Genomic DNA, 20081 nt, shown 5'->3' on the forward strand with positions numbered 1-20081 from the left:
TGACACCGACAGCGGGCCACGTCGAGCGAGGGCGCGAGGGCAGCGCTGCGTGCGCGCGCAGGGCAGGCGGTGGGCGCACGCGGGGTGGGCGGCGCGCAGCGCTGTGTGCGCGCAAGGTAGGCGGCGGGAGGCGGGACGGCGCGCAGCGCGGCGGGCAGCAGGGCGTGGCGAGCAGGAGCGGGCAGGCGGTGGGCGCCGCGGTGAGCGCACGCGGGACGGGCGGGGGGCGTGACGAGCAGGAGGCGGGCGCCGCGGCGAGCGCGGGCGAGGCGGGCAGCGGGGCCAGCACCTACCGACCGACCGTAGGTGCAGCACATCACGCGCTCGTAGCGCTGGCTGGCGGTTCCATCCGTCCGTCGGTTGCACAGCGCGCGGGTCATTCGTCCGTGCTCTGCTCTGTCCAGGGCCTGCACCCACCGCACGCACGTGCTCGTCACAGAGTACAATATCACAGGATCCGCATCACGGTTTCCATTCCCAGTATTCCATTCTACTGTCTGGTCGAGCTCATATTTCCGAGCTATGCGGCGGGCTCAAGAAATAGTAGCACGTACAGGTACAGGGGCATTCGCACCACACACACGGTAGTATGAAATGTTCTTCCACATGTTTTATCATTATAAAAGAAATCAATTGGTTCGATCCATCACGAGCCCCTCATACTGAATAGCAAAGCGACTAAACAAGCAGCAAATCCCCAAACTCCAATTTATTATTACACACCAAAGTCGCACAACAGTTTAACCAAAGAACGGTGACAAAACTCAGTCTGATAAATGGATCATCAAAGAAGATTCAACGCATCCAGAAGCAAGGCCGACATAGGAGCTGTGCACCATGCCAGGGACGTAGCCAGTCGAGGAAGTTCAGCCAGTGATCCTTGGAACCCCCGGACGACGCCACCCCTGCGATGCACTGTATGCTTCACCCGCCACCTGCTCCATGACTTTTGCTCCCAGCGTCAACACCCTTTGATTTCCCTTTTTTATCTGCAAAATTGCCTAATTTGTTATCCACCGAAATATCAACCTGATAAGCATAATACGGTCATTTATCATCTTTCTTTCAAAAATAATATCATTTCTGCTTCTCCAAATTGTCCCAGAGATAGCGGTAACAACAACTAACACCTGTTTTTCAGTTCCATTCTGAAAACTTTTAATATAGGTACTAAAGCACAAACTCAGATTATAAGGAATATATCTCAAATGAAAAGCACATTTAAACAAACCCCGCTCTAGTTTAGCCACCAAACTCCTGAAGAATAACTACTCAGAGCCCTCATCATTTTTCAGGGACCGATCTAGCCTCTTTTCAGCCTATTGTCTCTAGTTAATAAGCTATTTTGACCATCGACCAAAGAAAGACTTTCATTTTTTGTGGAATTATGTTTCCACAAAAAGGTGGAAACCCATAATATTGAATAGCTTATGGTTTTGATAATAAGAAGACTGTCTACAGTTAACATACACTTAATAGAATCCTTGTTGTTAGGCACCACAATTTCCTCACATCCTTTTTGATGCTACCCCGGAGAGCTAAAGTATTACCCCACGTAGTTCTCATAAATCTAAAATCCTCCCAGCCTTTCTGCAAGGTATCAACTACAATAATATTGTGATCAAAACTAAAATTGTGCAGTCTAGCATAAGAGATTTTAAAAGGTTTAAATCAAGTATTTTTGCCATTACCCACTTTTTTGGAATGCTGGTAGAATATGTCTTTTATTTTCATGAGACTCGACTAAAAATGGGAGTTCCCGGTCTTAGTCTTAGTTGCAGAAAGAACATGTTTGTCAGGACAATTGTTTGCTAGAGACCATTTACAGTCTCTAACTTCCATAACCATTTAGCCAGTATAGCATTATTCATGAGGTCAAGATATCTAATACCTAGGCCCGCATGCTCTTTAGGTCTAAAGCCACTGGCCCAGTTTACTACAAGATTTTTTTTCTTGTTGTCGTCTCATGCTAAATAAACCTAGCCATGAAGAAATTGGCACTTTTCTTCACACCAATTGGGATGCGGTATAAAGACATCATATAAGTTGAATCCTCCCCTTATGTTGTTAAAGAACCAAGGACAAACCATCCCCATCAGCAATATTATAATCAAAATCAGTGGCTTTCTCAACTTTCGTTGAAAATTTCAGGGAAGAACTATTTGAAGCATGCAAATCACATCTTTGAACCCTATTTCTTGCAGCTACAAATCCCCACGCCATTACTTGGTACAGGAGAATGTAAAAAATTGTAGAGACCATAAATCTTACTCGAAAACGAAGCAACAAAACGGTCGCAGGAGTCCTCATCGTCGGACTCCTCCCCGGCCAGCAGCCAGAATCGGCTGCCAGCCGAGAAGGCGCCTACTCATCGGCGGCGCTCTGTGCAAGTGCCTGGATCCGCGCAGAACGCCGGGGAAACCGAGGTGAGCGACAAGGCAACTGTGAAACCACCTGAGCAAAATTTTGACTCGGCAACACCCGCACGTCGTTGTCAGTCAGGACGGGCATCGTCGGACTGCGTGGCGGTGACCTCCCAGTCATGGTCACCACCCGCACATTATCCCAGATTGGATCGGACGAAACCCAATCGTACGACAAGTAGCGGTGCCACTGCTCGCGCCGCATCGGATCGCCGGACTCCGCCTCCATCACCGCCCAATAGAGGATTTCGAGTGGGGCCTTCCCTAAGATCCGACTCCGCTCCTCCTCCGAGGCATGTTCAACCACCCGACGTGATACTTGACGCATCCCCTCCGCATCCATGTATTGCCGATAGATCTCGCGGAGCTTTGCCATCTTCGCCTCGTCGCCGCCCGCGATGGGATCCCCCCACACCCAAGGCCCTTCCAACCGCATCGCCGCCATGTTCTCCCCCCACGTCCAAGGCCCTTCTATCGCTCAGATCTGAGATAGAGGCCAGAGGGGGAGAAGGAGTGGGTCACCGAGACCCTCGTGCTTCCGTGCGTGGATTTAATGTCTGCCAAAGGCGTAGGTATTCATTGCCCGCATCGCGGTTTCCTTGAGATAGGTGCGCGATCGACGCCATTGATTTTTTTTTGGAAATTAATATGTCATACTATCTCGAGAAATCATTTATTAGGCGCCATCCTATCAAGATCCCACTGCCCAAGTTGTACTCCACTAAAACCAGAATTGGCATCTGTCCATCCGCGAAACAAGCACAACCCAACAAGATTACACCAAACGTGTTGCATCAATTTAAGTATCGCAGAAACGCTACCACGGGAAAGCGAAGAAACTGTTGGTAAAATGAGGCACAAATAGTGTGGTAAACAATGTCCGGTCCAATCTGACACTCGCCGCACCGCAAATGCACCATCCAGCACCTGACATGCACCTCAGCCGCCGAACGAGTCAGACCAACAGTCATCTTACAAGCCGACCCCACTCGCAGCGACACCCGACACCCCCTTATTAACTGCACGCACGGCCAGATCAATTCAATCATCGTCAACCTCGTCGCGTACCTCCCTCCGCTCTGCGTCATAAAATGTTAAAACCCCATCCCTCCCAGACATTTCCTCGGTCCATCCACCGGCGCCGCGGCGCTGAGCCCTAACCAAGCATGGAGTTGTTTGCACATGCCGAGGGAATTCTCCTTCCAACTTGTGCCAGTACGACAGCGACTAACCTCTTTTCGTCGAGCTTTTCACTGCACAAGTTTTCTATTTATAACCTGGATGGTGAATAGGCTTTCCACCACCATGACTCTAACCATACTTATATGAACAGCAATTTTATTTTTTTAGAAAAAGAGGATTACCCCAGCCTCTGCATGAGAGTGATGCATGCAGCCCCGACTATATGAACTGCAAATGGCGAATGTAGACAAGTGTGGATGGATGAATGGATGGATCCTCGGGTGTTCTATATTTCTTCTGAGCAATTTACTATGTTGTGTGATATCGTGTTTCAGCCGTGGCATGCTTTTGTCCTGGACATGCTTTTCGCGATGAGGTGTTGCCGTCATTCATGTCTCTTGTGGGTTTGGACTTGGATGCTCATGTAAAAAGGTGGTGGTTTGCCTAGCCACGTTATGCTTTGCTTCCCTTTTGTGTGAAAAGTTCCATGTGTTTTCTTACGTATAGAAAGATTCCCTAATTTATGTATATACTTTTCTGCTTGGTCTGCGCGCACACTTGAGCAAGTTCCAGCTATGGAAAGGATAACAATGATTGATGATGAGATGAGGTAGTTGTACTTGTACATGGATATAGTTTGCCAACACTATTCTAAAATCTGAATTTGGCCCGTATTCATGGGGTTGGTGGCATTTGACGCTTATGTTTTGTCCATGATTGGATTGGACATGTGGCGTGCTACTAACCGCCCTTAGCCTTGGGCCCCATATATACTCTTGATGGTAATGAAAGACAAGTTGCCAATAGCTAGCTAGTACTTATGATTTAAGTGTGTTATGACGTTTATTATAGAGGCAGGACTTTTGTGTGGAATGTGTCGATGCGATGCAGTGCAATTCCTTGGATTCCAATTGTTTGGTGGAAGCACGATTTCAATCTTAACGTAACGTACGTACGTGACAAGTGACGCATTGCCCGGCCAAACGCTAAATGAAATATACGTAGGTTAGAAACTCCCCGTTCGGAAAAGGAAGAGGAATAAGTTTGACCCCCGCAGCCTGCTGCCGGTGAGAAAAAAAGGTCGAGAGATGGACGGTTCATGTAAAAATTTAATCTTTTTCAACAACAACAACAACAACAACAACAACAACAACAACAACAACAAACGTGTGCACTGTTGTATTAAGGAGAGTAGGTGACCACGGAAGCCGCGCCAGAAAAGGAAGTTAAGTGATCACGCATGGATCATTCGACATGCACCATATAAGTAGAGTTTTCACACCTGACAATCGCGCCCACCTAAAATGGCATCTTTTGTCAGTGTTGCATTCGTCTCACGCATTCTTAATCGTGAAGCTTCTCGCAGGAACATACAAGTACCTCGGCATTGAGCTAGGGCCTAGGAGTACTTAAGCAGGAGTGACCGTTTCTATCAAGCAGGTGGCAAGTGACTGAATCTCACCCGGATGTGCACGTACGAGCTTGAGTGCGCGGCAGCGGCTGCATGTATGCGACGAGCCCGGATTCGGCACGAGTGAGTCGAGCCATCGATCCGATGGAGTCCAGGCCAGACCAAATCCTCTTCCCTTTCCTGCCGAGGCAGACGCGTCCGTACGTACGTGAGCTAACAGTCGGCACATACGTTTGGAGCTACGATTCGGCACGTACGTGAGCCAGCAGTTGGTAATTACTCGTCTCTCCTATTAAAATTGTCGATCGTGGGGGGTGGGGAGGCCCCTGCTCGTCCCCCGGCTCCGCCCCTGTGCACAGACACAGTAACAAAAACAGTTCACTTCACTCCACGGTCGCATGAAGAAATCTATGCTAATTCCAGTTTGCCTTGCTTGCCGGTGTGACCAACTGTTGCTCTCGATCGACCGCTCTACGCTGAGTACTACTACTATGTTCACACTCCAAGTCCAGTCGCATTTCGAAGTTTCTCCTTTTAGCGTGTTGGTATGACCGACCGTTGCACACCATGGACGGACAGGACATGACGCATGCTTCTCATATCGTACGTAGTACTACCTCTCTCTCAGTTTATAAGGCGTGCGCATAGTCCTAGGTCGTCAATTTGACCAACCTAATATAAGTCATATATTACAAAAAATATACCAACGTAAACTTCAGAGTTTCTACTTTCAAAAGATATAATTTTTGTGTTATATATTTTATATTAGGATGATAAAATTGACAACCTAAATATACGCGCAGAACTTGTAAACTGAAACGGATGTAGTACATAGAGTACCAGTGGTAATTAATTGTACGTGCACGGGCAGGCGTATCCTTTACTCGCAAAGTTTTCTCCCCACCCTTGGTTACGCGCACGTATGCAACAAGACGGAAGCTTCTCCTTCTGGATCGGCAGGAAACGACGAGCCAAACAGAAGAACAAGACAAAACTGGCGTTGAATTGTGGGGCGCGAGCGCGACACACGATAGAGTGCACACGCTCCAAGAGAGGGAGGAATGATGTTGGTTTGAGACCAAACGTACGTGCTGGGCCATGTTGTTCGCGGTCGGCATGGGCACGTCCAGGTCAAATCCATCTCACTAGCTGTACCAAGGGGCAAATTTTCGTGTTTTGACCATTTTCTGAAACCTATTCGAGATTTGACTCTAGTTTGAAAAAAAATCGAGATCTGACCCTTTTGCTACCGCCAGAGTCCATGGCGGTAGGGTATAACCGTCTACCGCAAGAGACTTTGGCGGTAGGAAATATCGCTACCGTCAACCGGGCTGGCAGTAGCCTGCACAACCCTACTGCCAAGGTGCTTGGTGGTAGGCACGAGCACGGACTATGTTCAATACTTAGGAGGTTTTTGACGGTAGGGCATGCAACCCTACCGCCAGGGACCTTGGCGGTAGGCTGTTATACCCTACCGCCATGGTCCCTGGCGGTAGCAAAAGAGTCGGATCTAAAAAAAATCAAACTAGGGTCAAACCTCGAATAGGTTTCAGAAAAGGGTCAAAACACGAAATTTAGCCGCACCAAGGAGACTCTTGACCGCATCAGCACCTTAGAGCAACTCCAACTCACGATCCATTTTGTTCACGCGTGTTCGTTTGGAACATGACGGACATAAAAGTTAACCCAACGCGCCGATCCAAACGAACGCGCGTCCGCTTTTTGTCCGCCTGCCGACCCATTCTAAGCTTATTTTTTAGGCTGATTTGCGTAGTCGCTGACACGAGACAGATGCGCGCGCCGCGAGCCAACTACTCCCCCTGGCCCGCCAGTTGGTGGCACATTGGCCATCATCTCCCACCCTTTGACAGCAAACCCTCGCCCGCACCCGGCCGCCCCGTCGCCTTCGCCGCCCATTTTTCGGTGCCTCTGCCAGCAGCCAGTGCCGACACACCTCCCCCCAACGCCGCCACCTACCACGCGTCGACGCCCGCAAGCTGTTCGACAGTTTTCCTAGGTACAAAATGGACTCCGCCGACGAGTTCTTCTTCCAAAATTTCCTTTGCGACTCCGACGATTCCTCATCCGATGATGAGGTCTTGACTACCGTGTTGGTCCATGGCCACCTTAATAGGCAGTGGTCGTTGTTCCGTGGCTCGATTCCGAGGCACCTTCTAGCGTTGAATCGCAACCGAGAGTGCGGCAATTTCCTTCTTTGGAAGGACTATTTTGACACAACCAACCCGCTGTTCAAACATCAGAAATTTTGGCGGCGTTGTTAAAAAAGGTGGCCAGTTGGCCACGCCGACATATGGATCGCCGCGTTGGGTGCACTGCCAACCAAAATGGTAAACATGGCGGATGCCAAGCGGACGGCTGACTCAAACAGATAAAAAGCGGATAAATGTGTCATCCGTTTGGATCGGTGTGTTGGTGTTACTCTTACTGGTACTCATCGCCGACCGACCGTAGCAGCACCACGGCACGCACTCATAGCGCTGGATGGCGGTTCCATCCGTGCGTCGATTGCACAATGCGCGGGTCATTCGTCCGTGCTCTACTTTGTCCAGTGCATGCACCCACCGCATGTGCTTGTCAGAGAGTACAGTACCATAGTGAAAGGATCGATATGGTTCACTAGAGGGGGGGTGAATACGCAACTAACAATTTTTAGCTTTTCTTTAACAATTTAAACTTTGCATCAAAGTAGGTTGTCTAGATATGCAACTAGGTGAGCAACCTATATGATGCCACAAGGATAGGAGCACAAGCAAGCAAGTGATATGATACAAATAAGCTTGCACAAGTAAAGGCACGAGATAACCAAGAGTGGAGACGGTGGAGACGAGGATGTGTTGCCGAAGTTCCTTCCCTTTGAGAGGAAGTACGTCTCCGTTGGAGCGGTGTGGAGGCACAATGCTCCCCAAGAAGCCACTAGGGCCACCGTATTCTCCTCACGCCCTCACACAATGCGAGAGCCGTGATTCCACTATTCGTGCCCTTGAAGGTGGCGACCGAACCTTTACAAACAAGGTTGGGGCTCTCTCCACAACTTAATTGGAGGCTCCCAACGAAACCACGAAGCTTCACCACAATGGAATATGGCTCCGAGGTGACCTCAACCGTCTAGGGTGCTCAAACACCCAAGAGTAATAAAATCCACACAAGAAAGTATGGGGAAGCAAATATCCTTTGGTGGAAGTGTAGATCTAGGTCTCCTCCTTCAATCCCTAGCAAATCAACAAGTTTGAGTGGCTAGAGAGAGAGATCGGGCAAGAGAGCTTGAAGTGCATTAATGGTGGAGTGAGAGAGGTCAAAGGTGAGAGTGGTAGGTGGGAGAAACACTCTTATATAGTAACCCTAGAAATCCAGCTGTTGCTACGTTTTCAGCCCCGCAGCGGTACAACCGGTCCTTGTCCCGGTACAACCGGGACTCACGGTGTAGCTGCAGAACCCTACCAGGCGGTACAACCAAGCCACTGGGCGGTAGTACCGGTTAAGAAAAATGACCGGACCAACCGCCCAGCCACCGCACAACTACCGCCTTAGAACAGAGACGAGACCGGTACTTGAGCGGTGCAAGACCGGAACAACCGCATGGACTTGAGCTCTTGGACGGCGAAGTTCTGAGCGGAAGAACCGCTCAGACCACCGGTGGTACCGGTCAACGAGGATCAACCGGATCAACCGGGCCACCACCGCCCGAGAACCGCATCAAAACAGAACCTTGATCGGTACTTGAGCGGTGCATGGCCGGAACCACCGCCCTAGCCTTTGTTGAGCAAGGTGGCGGTACCACCGCCCGGAGGCAGCGGTACAACCGCTCGGTAAAAGCTGGAGAGCGACAAGGTCCAGCGGTACAACCGCTCCAGGGGGCGGTACAACTGCTGGGAAGAGCCGAAAACAGAAGGAAAGAAAGGGGGAACACTCTCTCTCACAACTGAGGAAGAAAAAAGAGGGGAGAGGAAAGTGTGCGTGAAAAGATTCCCCCAGAGCTTCCTAATGAGGATTCCCTCTTGATAGTATGGGTACTCTACGACCAAAGAAAATAAAAGCGTAGAGGACACGTCTTCGATCTTTTCCTACGAGAGGCAATAGCAATCCGATGTAAGCCTAAGCATCGAGAACCTGAAACATATAGCACACGATTAGACCAACAAGGAGTTGTCATCATCATCCAAAACATAAAGTAGGGAAATGCCCGTTCACATAGGATCCTGGATCCGCATCCTGGTTTTCTAGTACTCCAATTCTAGGGCCGCATCGAATATTTCCCAGCTACTGTATGCGGGCTCAAGAAATAGCAACATATACACGGGACTTCACACCACATACATAGTAGTATAGCATGTTCGTTCACATGTTTTTCCATTAAAAGAAATCATTTGGTTCGATCCATCACAAGCCCCTAGGACTCAACAACAAAGCGACTAAACATGCAACAACTCACCAAACTCCAACTTATTATTACACACCAAAGACACACAACAGTTTAACCAAAGAATGAACAATGACAAAAATCAGTCTAATAGATGGACCATCAAAGGAGAATCAACACATCCAGAAGCAAGGCCAACATAGGAGCTATGCACCACGCTAGGGATGTATCCGGTCGAGGAAGTCCAGCCACTGATCCTCAGAACCCTCAGACGACGACGCCACCCCTGTGATGTACGGCAGGCTTCACCTGCCACATGCTCCATGACTTTTGCTCCCAGTGCCAACACCCTTTGAGTTCCCTCCTTTATCTGCAGAATTGCCGAGTGAATTTGTTATCCACCGACATATCAACCTGATAACTATAAATGGATCATTGATCAGCTTTCATTGAAATGCAATATCGTTTTTGCATCTCCAAGTTGTCCAAAAGATAGCAACAACACCAAGTAACACCCGTTTTTTTAGTTTCATGTTGAAAACTTTTAATCCATCCACTAAAGCACAAACTCAAATTATAAGTAATAGATCTCAAAATAAAATCACACTTAAACAACCCCCACACGAGTTTAGCCATTGAACTCGGGAAGAATAAGTGCTCAATGCTCTCATCATTTTTGGGGGACCTATCTAGCCTCTTTTCAGCAGAATGTCTCTAGTTAATATGCTATTTTGACCATCGACTAAAGAAAGACTTCCATTTTTGGCGAAATTTATGTTTCCACAAAAAAGGTGGAAAGCCATCATTTGAATAGCTTATCGTTTTCATAGTGAAAAGACTGTCTACAGTTAATATACACTTAATAGAATCATTGTTGTTAGGCACCACAATTTCCTCACATCCTTTTTTGATGCTATCCCCAATAACTAGAGTATTACCCCACGTAGTTCTTATAAATCTAAAATCCTCCCAGCCTTTTTGCAAGGTATCAACTACAATAATATTGTGTTCAATACTAAAATTGTGCAGTCTAGCATAAGACATTTTAGGAGGTTTGTCATCCACTTACCAGCCTTCCCAAAATCAAGTATATTTTTCTTTACCCTCTTTTTTGCAATGCTAGTAGAATATGTCTTTTATTTTCATGAGACTTGACTAAAAATGGGAGTCCCCAATCTTAGGTTTAGTTGCAGAAAAGCAACCATTATGAACATGTTTGTCCAAGAGAATTGTTTGCTAGAGACCGTTTACAATCTCTAATTTCCATAACCATTTAGCCAGCATAGCTTTGTTCATGGGGTCAAGATATCTAAGCCCTAGTCCCCCTTGCTCTTCAAGTCTAAAGCCACTGTCCCAGCTTATTAAGAGTTATTTTTTCTTTGTTGTCGTCTCCTGATAAACAAACCTAGCCATGAAGAAATTGGCTCTTTTCTTCACACTAACCAGGATAGGGTAGAAAGACATCATATAAGTTGAATCCTCCCCTTATGTTGTTAAAGAACCGAGGCCAACTCATCCCCATTAGCAATATTATAATCAAAATCAGCGGCATGATCAACTTTAGTTGAAAACTCCAGCGAAGAACTATTTGAAGCATGCAAATCACATCTTTGAACCCAATCTGTCCTAGCTACAAATCCCCACACCATTAGTTTGTACAGGAGAATGTAAACATTTGTAGAGACTAGCAATCTTACTGGAAAACGAAGCACCAAAACACCCGCAGGAGTCCTCATCTTCGGACTCCTCCCCAGCCAGCAGCCAGAATTGACTGCCAGCCCAGGAGACACATACTCATCATCGGCGCTCCTTGCAAGTGCCTGGATCCGCGCAGAACATCCTGGGAACCGAGGAGAGCGACGCGGCAGTTGTGAAACAACCCGAGAAACTTTCTGCCTCCGCGCCACCGGCACGTCATCGTTGGTCACGACGGGCATCACCGGACTATGTGGCGGCGACCTCCCCGTCATGGTCACCACCCACACATCATCCCAGAGTGGATGGGACGAAACCCAATTGAACAACGCGTAGCGGTTCCACCGCACGCACCGCATTGGATCGCTGGATTCTGCCTCCATCACCGCCCAATAGAGGATCTCAAGTGGGGCCTTCCCTGAGATCTGAATCCGCTCCTCCTCCAAGGCCTCTTCAACCACCTGACGTGATGCTTGACGCAACTCCTCTGCATCCTTGTATCGCCCATAGATCTCGTGGAGCCTCGCCATCTTCGCCTCGTCGCCGCCCGCGATTGGCGCCGCGACGGGATCCCCCCACACCCAAGGCCCTTCCGACCCCATCGCCGCCATGTGCTCCTCCGACGCCCAAGGCTCTTCCATCGCCCATATCTGAGATGGGGGTCAGAGGGGAGAAGGAGGGGGTCGCCGAGACCCTCGTGCTTCTGCGTGTGGATTTAATGCCTACCAAAGCCGTAGGTATTCGGTGCCCCTATCGTGGTTCTAAGTCTGACAGTAGTGTAGGGGGGTAAGTATGGAGAGGCAAGATCTTAGCTATGGAGAAGTTGTAAGCACGCGAGGCTTATGAGTTCAGGCCCTTCTCGAAGGAAGTAATAGCCCTACGTCTCGGAGCCCGGAGGCGGTCGACTGGATTATGCGTGTATGAATTACAGGGGTGCGAACCCTTGTCCCTGAGGAGGGGGGTGGCTTATATAGAGTTCGCCAGACCCCTCCCGCCCTCAGTTACAAAGGGTTTAAATACATTAATGTCAGGCGTTACTGATAACGCCCCTAATAAAGTGCTATGATGACCATAAAAGCTACTTAATAACCAACCGTTAGCATGCAGAGTGCCCTTAGGTCTCCTGAACATCGAGTGGTTGCTTCTTTGTTGAGTGATTGCTTCTTGGTCGAGTGTCTTCGAGTCCGTCGAGTGGAACACCTCCAAGTCGATTGAAAGGTGATTTCTTCTGGAGATGTCCTTGGGTAGGTCAGTTTGGACAGGTCCATGACCCTACCCTAGGTACATAGCTTCATCATTAGCCCCCGAATGGATCGAGGTTTGAGTGGGAAAGGGTTTGAGCACCTCTCGGACTCATTTTTCATGTCGTGAGCATATCTTGTTTCAGATCAATGAACCAGAGTGATGACATCAACTTTCTTTCCAGTCGCCTTGATCCATTCTTAGTTTTTGTCGAGTGAGTTCTTATACTTGAAAAGCTCTGAGTGACGGTGCGGAGGAGATCTTCGGTCTGACGAGTTGTTCTGCTGCCAGCGGATTTCGTGGGATCTGAATTTTGGGAAGCGCACGGAATGGGGGAGGCCGCAGTAATCGGATGGGATACTGCGGAGCCGCCTCGGTCCCCGCGCCACCTTTTTCGCCACGTACCGCATGCGCGATTGCCACGGGATTTGAAAGGGCCGCCCGGGCCTACCAGTCAGCCACTCGGAAGAAGCCTCATATAAGGCGTTGGGCCGGGGCTCTGCTCCGCACGCCACCATTCTCTCTTCTCTTTCTCCCGATCTCTCCGCCACTCTTGCTTCCGCCTCGTCGCCGGAACTCCGCTCGAGCTCGATCTGCCACCATGGGGAAGGACAAGACGGCGGCGCTAGAACGCGCGAAGAAGGCGACCGCGAAGGCGAAGGGCAAGCGGACCAACCGGGGCGGATCCTCGCCGAGGTCCGGCCTGCCGGCGGGCTGGATCCAGGGCGACTGGATCCGCTCGGCAATCACGCAGGACGACCTCGACGACCTGGTGGAGGGGGGATTGATCCCCCACAAGTTGGCTCGGCTCCCGGGGGACGAAACTGAGCCGCAGCCCAGAGAGGGTGAGTGCGTCCTCCTAGCAACCCACGTATATCGCGGATTCTCGCTGCCTCCCCACCCTTTCTTCCAGGGTTTTTTGAACTTCTTTGGGGCTCAGCTCCACCATTTCACTCCGAACACCATAGTCTATCTGGCCTCTTTCGTGTCCATGTGCGAAAACTTCTTGGGCTGTCGACCGCACTGGGGGCTTTTCAAACACATCTTCACATGCCATTCCCAGTCAGTCAAAAAGACCAAGTTGAGTGACGAGAGGACGCGGGTGATCCAGATGTGCGGTGGTCTGGGGATCCATATGAGGAGCAAGAGTACTTTCCCAGCGATGATCCTTCCTGACTCGGTCCGGGGCTGTCAGTCAACTTGGTTTTACTGCAAGGATCAGCCAACCCCTGGCCAGTCGGCTGGACTTCCTCCTTTCTCCTTGGCTCGAGTGGAGAAGCCTGCTCCCCTGAAGATAGTTCCAGAAGAGAAGGCGCAGGTCAAGGAGCTGGTCGAACGGGTCGTCCAGCTCGTCCGCAATGGAGTGACCGGGATGGATCTGCTGGAGGTCTTTCTCGGTCGACGCATCCAACCCCTTCAGGCGCGCGATCATCCGATGTGGATGTACTCTGGGCTCAAAGATACCACTCGGATCCACCCGGAGGAGGTCAGCGAGGATATCTTGGAGAACTGGTTGAGGAGAATCAGTGGCAACAAAGACAACCCTCGAGGATCCAGGAGGGTGATTCCATTCGACAACTCGCGCCAGCCGGAGCAGGTATATTTCTGTTTTATCAAGTAACTTTCCGATTCACCATGTGATGTCCCGTTTGTGGTCGACTGAATGTCTTTTGATTGTTATCCTTTCAGGCCCTCATTGAAATGTACTCGATGCCCAATGGGGAGCAAGAGCAAGATCTGGAAGGCGAGGCGAGCGGCGGCGACAGTGGTGAGTGGACTTCTGACGGTGAAGAGGATGGAGAAAGCGACGACTCAAGCGACGGAGAAGAAGTCGAGTCGCCTCCTCGCAGGGAGAGGCGATCCAAGCTTGCCCAAGAACGATCGAGCGCCTGCGAAAAGGCGACTGTTGGGGAATGTAGTAAATTTCAAAAAAATTCCTACGCACACGCAAGATCATGGTGATGCATAGCAACGAGAGGGGACAGTGTGATCTACGTACCCTTGTAGATCGGCAGCGGAAGCGTTAGCACAACGCGGTTGATGTAGTCGTACGTCTTCACGGCCCGACCGATCAAGCATCGAAACTACGGCACCTCCGAGTTCTAGCACACGTTCAACTCGATGACGATCCCCGGACTCCGATCCAGCAAAGTGTCGGGGAAGAGTTCCGTCAGCACGACGGCGTGGTGACGATCTTGATGTACTACCGTCGCAGGGCTTCGCCTAAGCACCGCTACAATATTATCGAGGATTATGGTGGAAGGGGGCACCGCACACGGCTAAGAATATGATCACGTGGATCAACTTGTGTGTCTAGGGGTGCCCCCTGCCCCCGTATATAAAGGAGCAAGGGGGGGTGCGGCCGGCCAGGAGGAGGGCGCGCCAGGAGGAGTCCTACTCTCACCGGGAGTAGGATTCCCCCCGCCCCCCCGCTTTCCTAGTTGGAATAGGATTTGGGAGGGGGAAAGAGGAGAGAGAGAAGGAAGGGGGGCGCCGCCCCCCTCTCCTTGTCCTATTCGGACTAGGGGGGAGGGGCACGCGGCCCAGCCCTGGCCACCTCTCCTCTCATCCACTAAAAGCCCACTAAGGCCCATATACCTCCCGGGGGGTTCCAGTAACCTCCCGGTACTCCGGTAAAATCCCGATTTCACCCGGAACACTTCCGATATCCAAATATAGGCTTCCAATATATCAATATTTATGTCTCGGCCATTTCGAGACTCCTTGTCATGTCCGTGATCACATCCGAGACTCCGAACAAACTTCGGTACATCAAAATGCATAAACTCATAATATAACTGTCATCGAAACCTTAAGCGTGCGGACCCTACGGGTTCGAGAACAATGTAGACATGACCGAGACACGTCTCCGGTCAATAACCAATAGCGGAACCTGGATGCTCATATTGGCTCCTACATATTCTACGAAGATCTTTATCGGTCAGACCGCATAACAACATACGTTGTTCCCTTTGTCATCGGTATGTTACTTGCCCGAGATTCGATCGTCGGTATCTCAATACCTAGTTCAATCTCGTTACTGGCAAGTCTCTTTACTCGTTTCGTAATACATCATCTTGCAACTAACTCATTAGTTGTAATGCTTGCAAGGCTTATGTGATGTGCATTACCGAGAGGGCCCAGAGATACCTCTCCGACAATCGGAGTGACAAATCCTAATCTCGAAATACGCCAACCCAACATGTACCTTTGGAGACACCTGTAGAGCTCCTTTATAATCACCCAGTTACGTTGTGACGTTTGGTAGCACACAAAGTGTTCCTCCGATAAACGGGAGTTGCATAATCTCATAGTCATAGGAACATGTATAAGTCATGAAGAAAGCAATAGCAACATACTAAACGATCGGGTGCTAAGCTAATGGAATGGGTCATGCCAATCACATCATTCTCCTAATGATGTGATCCCATTAATCAAATGACAACACATGTCTATGGTTAGGAAACATAACCATCTTCGATTAACGAGCTAGTCAAGTAGAGGCATACTAGTGACGTTTGGTTTGTCTATGTATTCACACAAGTATTATGTTTCTGGATAATACAATTCTAGCATGAATAATAAACATTTATCAAGATATAAGGAAATAAAATAATAACATTATTATTGCCTCTAGGGCATATTTCCTTCAGTCTCCCACTTGCACTAGAGTCAATAATCTAGATTACACAGTAATGATTCTAACACCCATGGAGCTCTTTGTCACCTCCATATATAAGAAACATATCCTTAGTCCTTTTCAGGTATTTTAGGATGTTCTTGACCGCTGTCCAGTGATACACTCCTGGATTACTTTGGTACCTCCCTGCTAGACTTATAGCAAGACACACATCAGGTCTGGTACACAGCATTGCATACATGATAGAGCCTATGGCTGAAGCATAGGGAACATCTTTCACTTTCTCCCTATCTTCTGCACTGGTCGGGGATTGAGTCTTACTCAATTTCACACCTTGTAACACAGGCAAGAATCCTTTCTTTGCTTGATCCATTTTGAACTTTTTCAAAACTTTGTCAAGGTATGTGCTTTGTGAAAGTCCAATTAAGCGTCTCGATCTGTCTCTATTGATCTTCATGCCCAATATGTAGGAAGCTTCACCGAGGTCTTTCATCGAAAAACTTTTATTCAAGTATCCCTTTATGCTATTCAGAAATTCTATATCATTTCCGATTAGTAATATGTCATCTACATATAATATCAGAAATGCTATAGAGCTCCCACTCACTTTCTTGTAAATACAGGCTTCTCCAAAAGTCTGTATAAAACCAAATGCTTTGATCACACTATCAAAGCGTTTATTCCAACTCCGAGAGGCTTGCACCAGTCCATAAATGGATCGCTGGAGCTTGCACACTTTGTTAGCTCCCTCTGGATCGACAAAACCTTCCGGCTGCATCATATACAACTCTTCTTGCAGAAATCCATTCAGGAATGCAGTTTTGACATCCATTTGCCAAATTTCATAATCATAAAATGCGGCAATTGCTAACATGATTCGGACAGACTTAAGCATCGCTACGGGTGAGAAGGTCTCATTGTAGTCAATCCCTTGAACTTGCCGAAAACCTTTTGCGACAAGTCGAGCTTTGTAGACAGTAATATTACCGTCAGCGTCAGTCTTCTTCTTGAAGATCCATTTATTCTCAGTTTCTTGCCGATCATTGGGCAAGTCAACCAAAGTCCATACTTTGTTCTCATACATGGATCCCATCTCAGATTTCATGGCTTCAAGCCATTTTGCAGAATCTGGGCTCACCATCGCTCCTTCATAGTTCGTAGGTTCATCATGATCTAGTAGCATGACTTCCAGAACAGGATTACCGTACCACTCTGGCACGGATCTTACTCTGGTTGATCTACGAGGTTTAGTAGTATGTTGTTCTGAAGTTTCATGATCATTATCATTAGCTTCCTCACTAATTGGTGTAGGTGTCGCAGAAACAGGTTTCTGCGATGTACTACTTTCCAATAAGGGAGCAGGTATAGTTACCTCGTCAAGTTCTACTTTCCTCCCACTCACTTCTTTCGAGAGAAACTCCTTCTCTAAAAAGTTACCGAATTTAGCAACAAAAGTCTTGCCTTCGGATCTGTGATAGAAGGTGTATCCAATAGTTTCCTTTGGATATCCTATGAAGACACATTTCTCCGATTTGGGTTCGAGCTTATCATGTTGAAGCTTTTTCACATAAGCATCGCAGCCCCAAACTTTCAGAAACGGCAACTTTGGTTTCTTGCCAAACCACAGTTCATAAGGCGTCGTCTCAACGGATTTTGATGGTGCCCTATTTAACGTGAATGCGGCCGTCTCTAGAGCATATCCCCAAAACGATAGCGGTAAATCAGTAAGAGACATCATAGATCGCACCATATCTAGTAAAGTACGATTATGACGTTCGGACACACCATTACGCTGTGGTGTTCCGGGTGGCGTGAGTTGCGAAACTATTCCACATTGTTTCAAATGTACACCAAACTCGTAACTCAAATATTCTCCTCCACGATCAGATCGTAGGAATTTTATTTTCTTGTTACGATGATTTTCAACTTCACTCTGAAATTCTTTGAACTTTTCAAACGTTTCAGACTTATGTTTCATTAAGTAGATATACCCATATCTGCTTAAGTCATCTGTGAAGGTGAGAAAATAACGATATCCGCCACGAGCCTCAATATTCATCGGACCACATACATCTGTATGTATGATTTCCAACAAATCTGTTGCTCTCTCCATAGTACCGGAGAACGGTGTTTTTGTCATCTTACCCATAAGGCACGGTTCGGAAGTACCAAGTGATTCATAATCAAGTGGTTCCAAAAGCCCATCAGTATGGAGTTTCTTCATGCGCTTTACACCGATATGACCCAAACAGCAGTGCCACAAATAAGTTGCACTATCATTATCAAATCTGCATCTTTTGGCTTCAACATTATGAATATGTGTGTCACTACTATCGAGATTTACTAAGAATAGACCACTCTTCAAGGGTGCATGACCATAAAAGATATTACTCATATAAATAGAACAACCATTATTCTCTGATTTAAATGAATAACCGTCTCGCATCAAACAAGATCCAGATATAATGTTCATGCTCAACGCTGGCACCAAATAACAATTATTTAGGTCTAATACTAATCCCGAAGGTAGATGTAGAGGTAGCGTGCCGACCGCGATCACATCGACTTTGGAACCATTTCGCATGCGCATCGTCACCTCGTCCTTAGCCAATCTTCGCTTAATCCGTAGTCCCTGTTTCGAGTTGCAAATATTAGCAACAGAACCAGTATCAAATACCCAGGTGCTACTGCAAGCATTAGTAAGGTACACATCGATAACATGTATATCACATATACCTTTGTTCACCTTGCCATCCTTCTTATCCGCCAAATACTTGGGGCAGTTCTGCTTCCAGTGACCAGTCTGCTTGCAGTAGAAGCACTCAGTTTCAGGCTTAGGTCCAGATTTGGGTTTCTTCTCCTGACCAGCAACTTGCTTGCTGTTCTTCTTGAAGTTCCCCTTCTTCTTCCCTTTGCCCTTTTTCTTGAAACTAGTGGTCTTGTTGACCATCAACACTTGATGCTCCTTCTTGATTTCTACCTCCGCAGCTTTCAGCATTGCGAAGAGCTCGGAAATAGTCTTATTCATCCCTTGCATATTATAGTTCATCACGAAGCTCTTGTAGCTTGGTGGCAGTGATTGGAGAATTCTGTCAATGACGCAATCATCTGGAAGATTAACTCCCAATTGAATTAAGTGATTATTATACCCAGACATTTTGAGTATATGCTCACTGACAGAACTGTTCTCCTCCATCTTGCAGCTATAGAACTTATTGGAGACTTCATATCTCTCAATCCGGGCATTTTCTTGAAATATTAACTTCAACTCCTGGAACATCTCATATGCTCCATGACGTTCAAAACGTCGTTGAAGTCCCGATTCTAAGCCGTAAAGCATGGCACACTGAACTATCGAGTAGTCATCAGCTTTGCTCTGCCAGACATTCATAACATCTGGTGTTGCTCCAGCAGCAGGCCTGGCACCCAGCGGTGCTTCCAGGACGTAATTCTTCTGTGCAGCAATGAGGATAATCCTCAAGTTACGGACCCAGTCCGTGTAATTGCTACCATCATCTTTCAACTTTGCTTTCTCAAGGAACGCATTAAAATTCAACGGAACAACAGCACGGGCCATCTATCTACAATCAAACATAAATAAGCAAGATACTATCAGGTACTAAGTTCATGATAAATTTAGGTTCAATTAATCATATTACTTAAAGAACTCCCACTTAGATAGACATCCCTCTAATCCTCTAAGTGATTACGTGGTCCAAATCAACTAAACCATGTCCGATCATCACGTGAGATGGAGTAGTTTCATTGGTGAACATCGTTATGTTCATCATATCTACTATATGATTCACGCTCGACCTTTCGGTCTCCGTGTTCCAAGGCCATATCTGTATATGCTTGACTCGTCAAGTATAACCTGAGTATTCTGCATGTGCAACTGTTTTGCACCCGTTGTATTTGAACGTAGAGCCTATCACACCCGATCATCACGTGGTGTCTCAGCACGAAGAACTTTCGCAACGGTGCATACTCAGGGAGAACACTTCTTGATAATTAGTGAGAGATCATCTTATAATGCTACTGTCAATCAAAGCAAGATAAGATGCATAAAAGATAATCATCACATGCAATCAATATAAGTCATATGATATG

General features: G+C 47.8%; 1 long non-coding RNA gene across 1 annotated transcript; it reads right to left on the minus strand.

Moving 5' to 3' along the window:
* Window positions 1-588: 588 nt before the first annotated feature.
* Window positions 589-3029, minus strand: LOC147973301 (uncharacterized). Its single transcript, XR_015603639.1, has 2 exons — window positions 2272-3029; window positions 589-989 (listed from the first exon to the last, which is right to left on the minus strand). It is a non-coding gene; the product is annotated as an uncharacterized LOC147973301 (long non-coding RNA).
* Window positions 3030-20081: the final 17052 nt, after the last annotated feature.

Source organism: Triticum urartu, chromosome 5A (genome assembly GCF_056163025.1).
Source record: "Triticum urartu cultivar PI428250 chromosome 5A, HENAU_Tu73, whole genome shotgun sequence".
NCBI classification, from domain to species: Eukaryota; Viridiplantae; Streptophyta; class Magnoliopsida; order Poales; family Poaceae; genus Triticum; species Triticum urartu.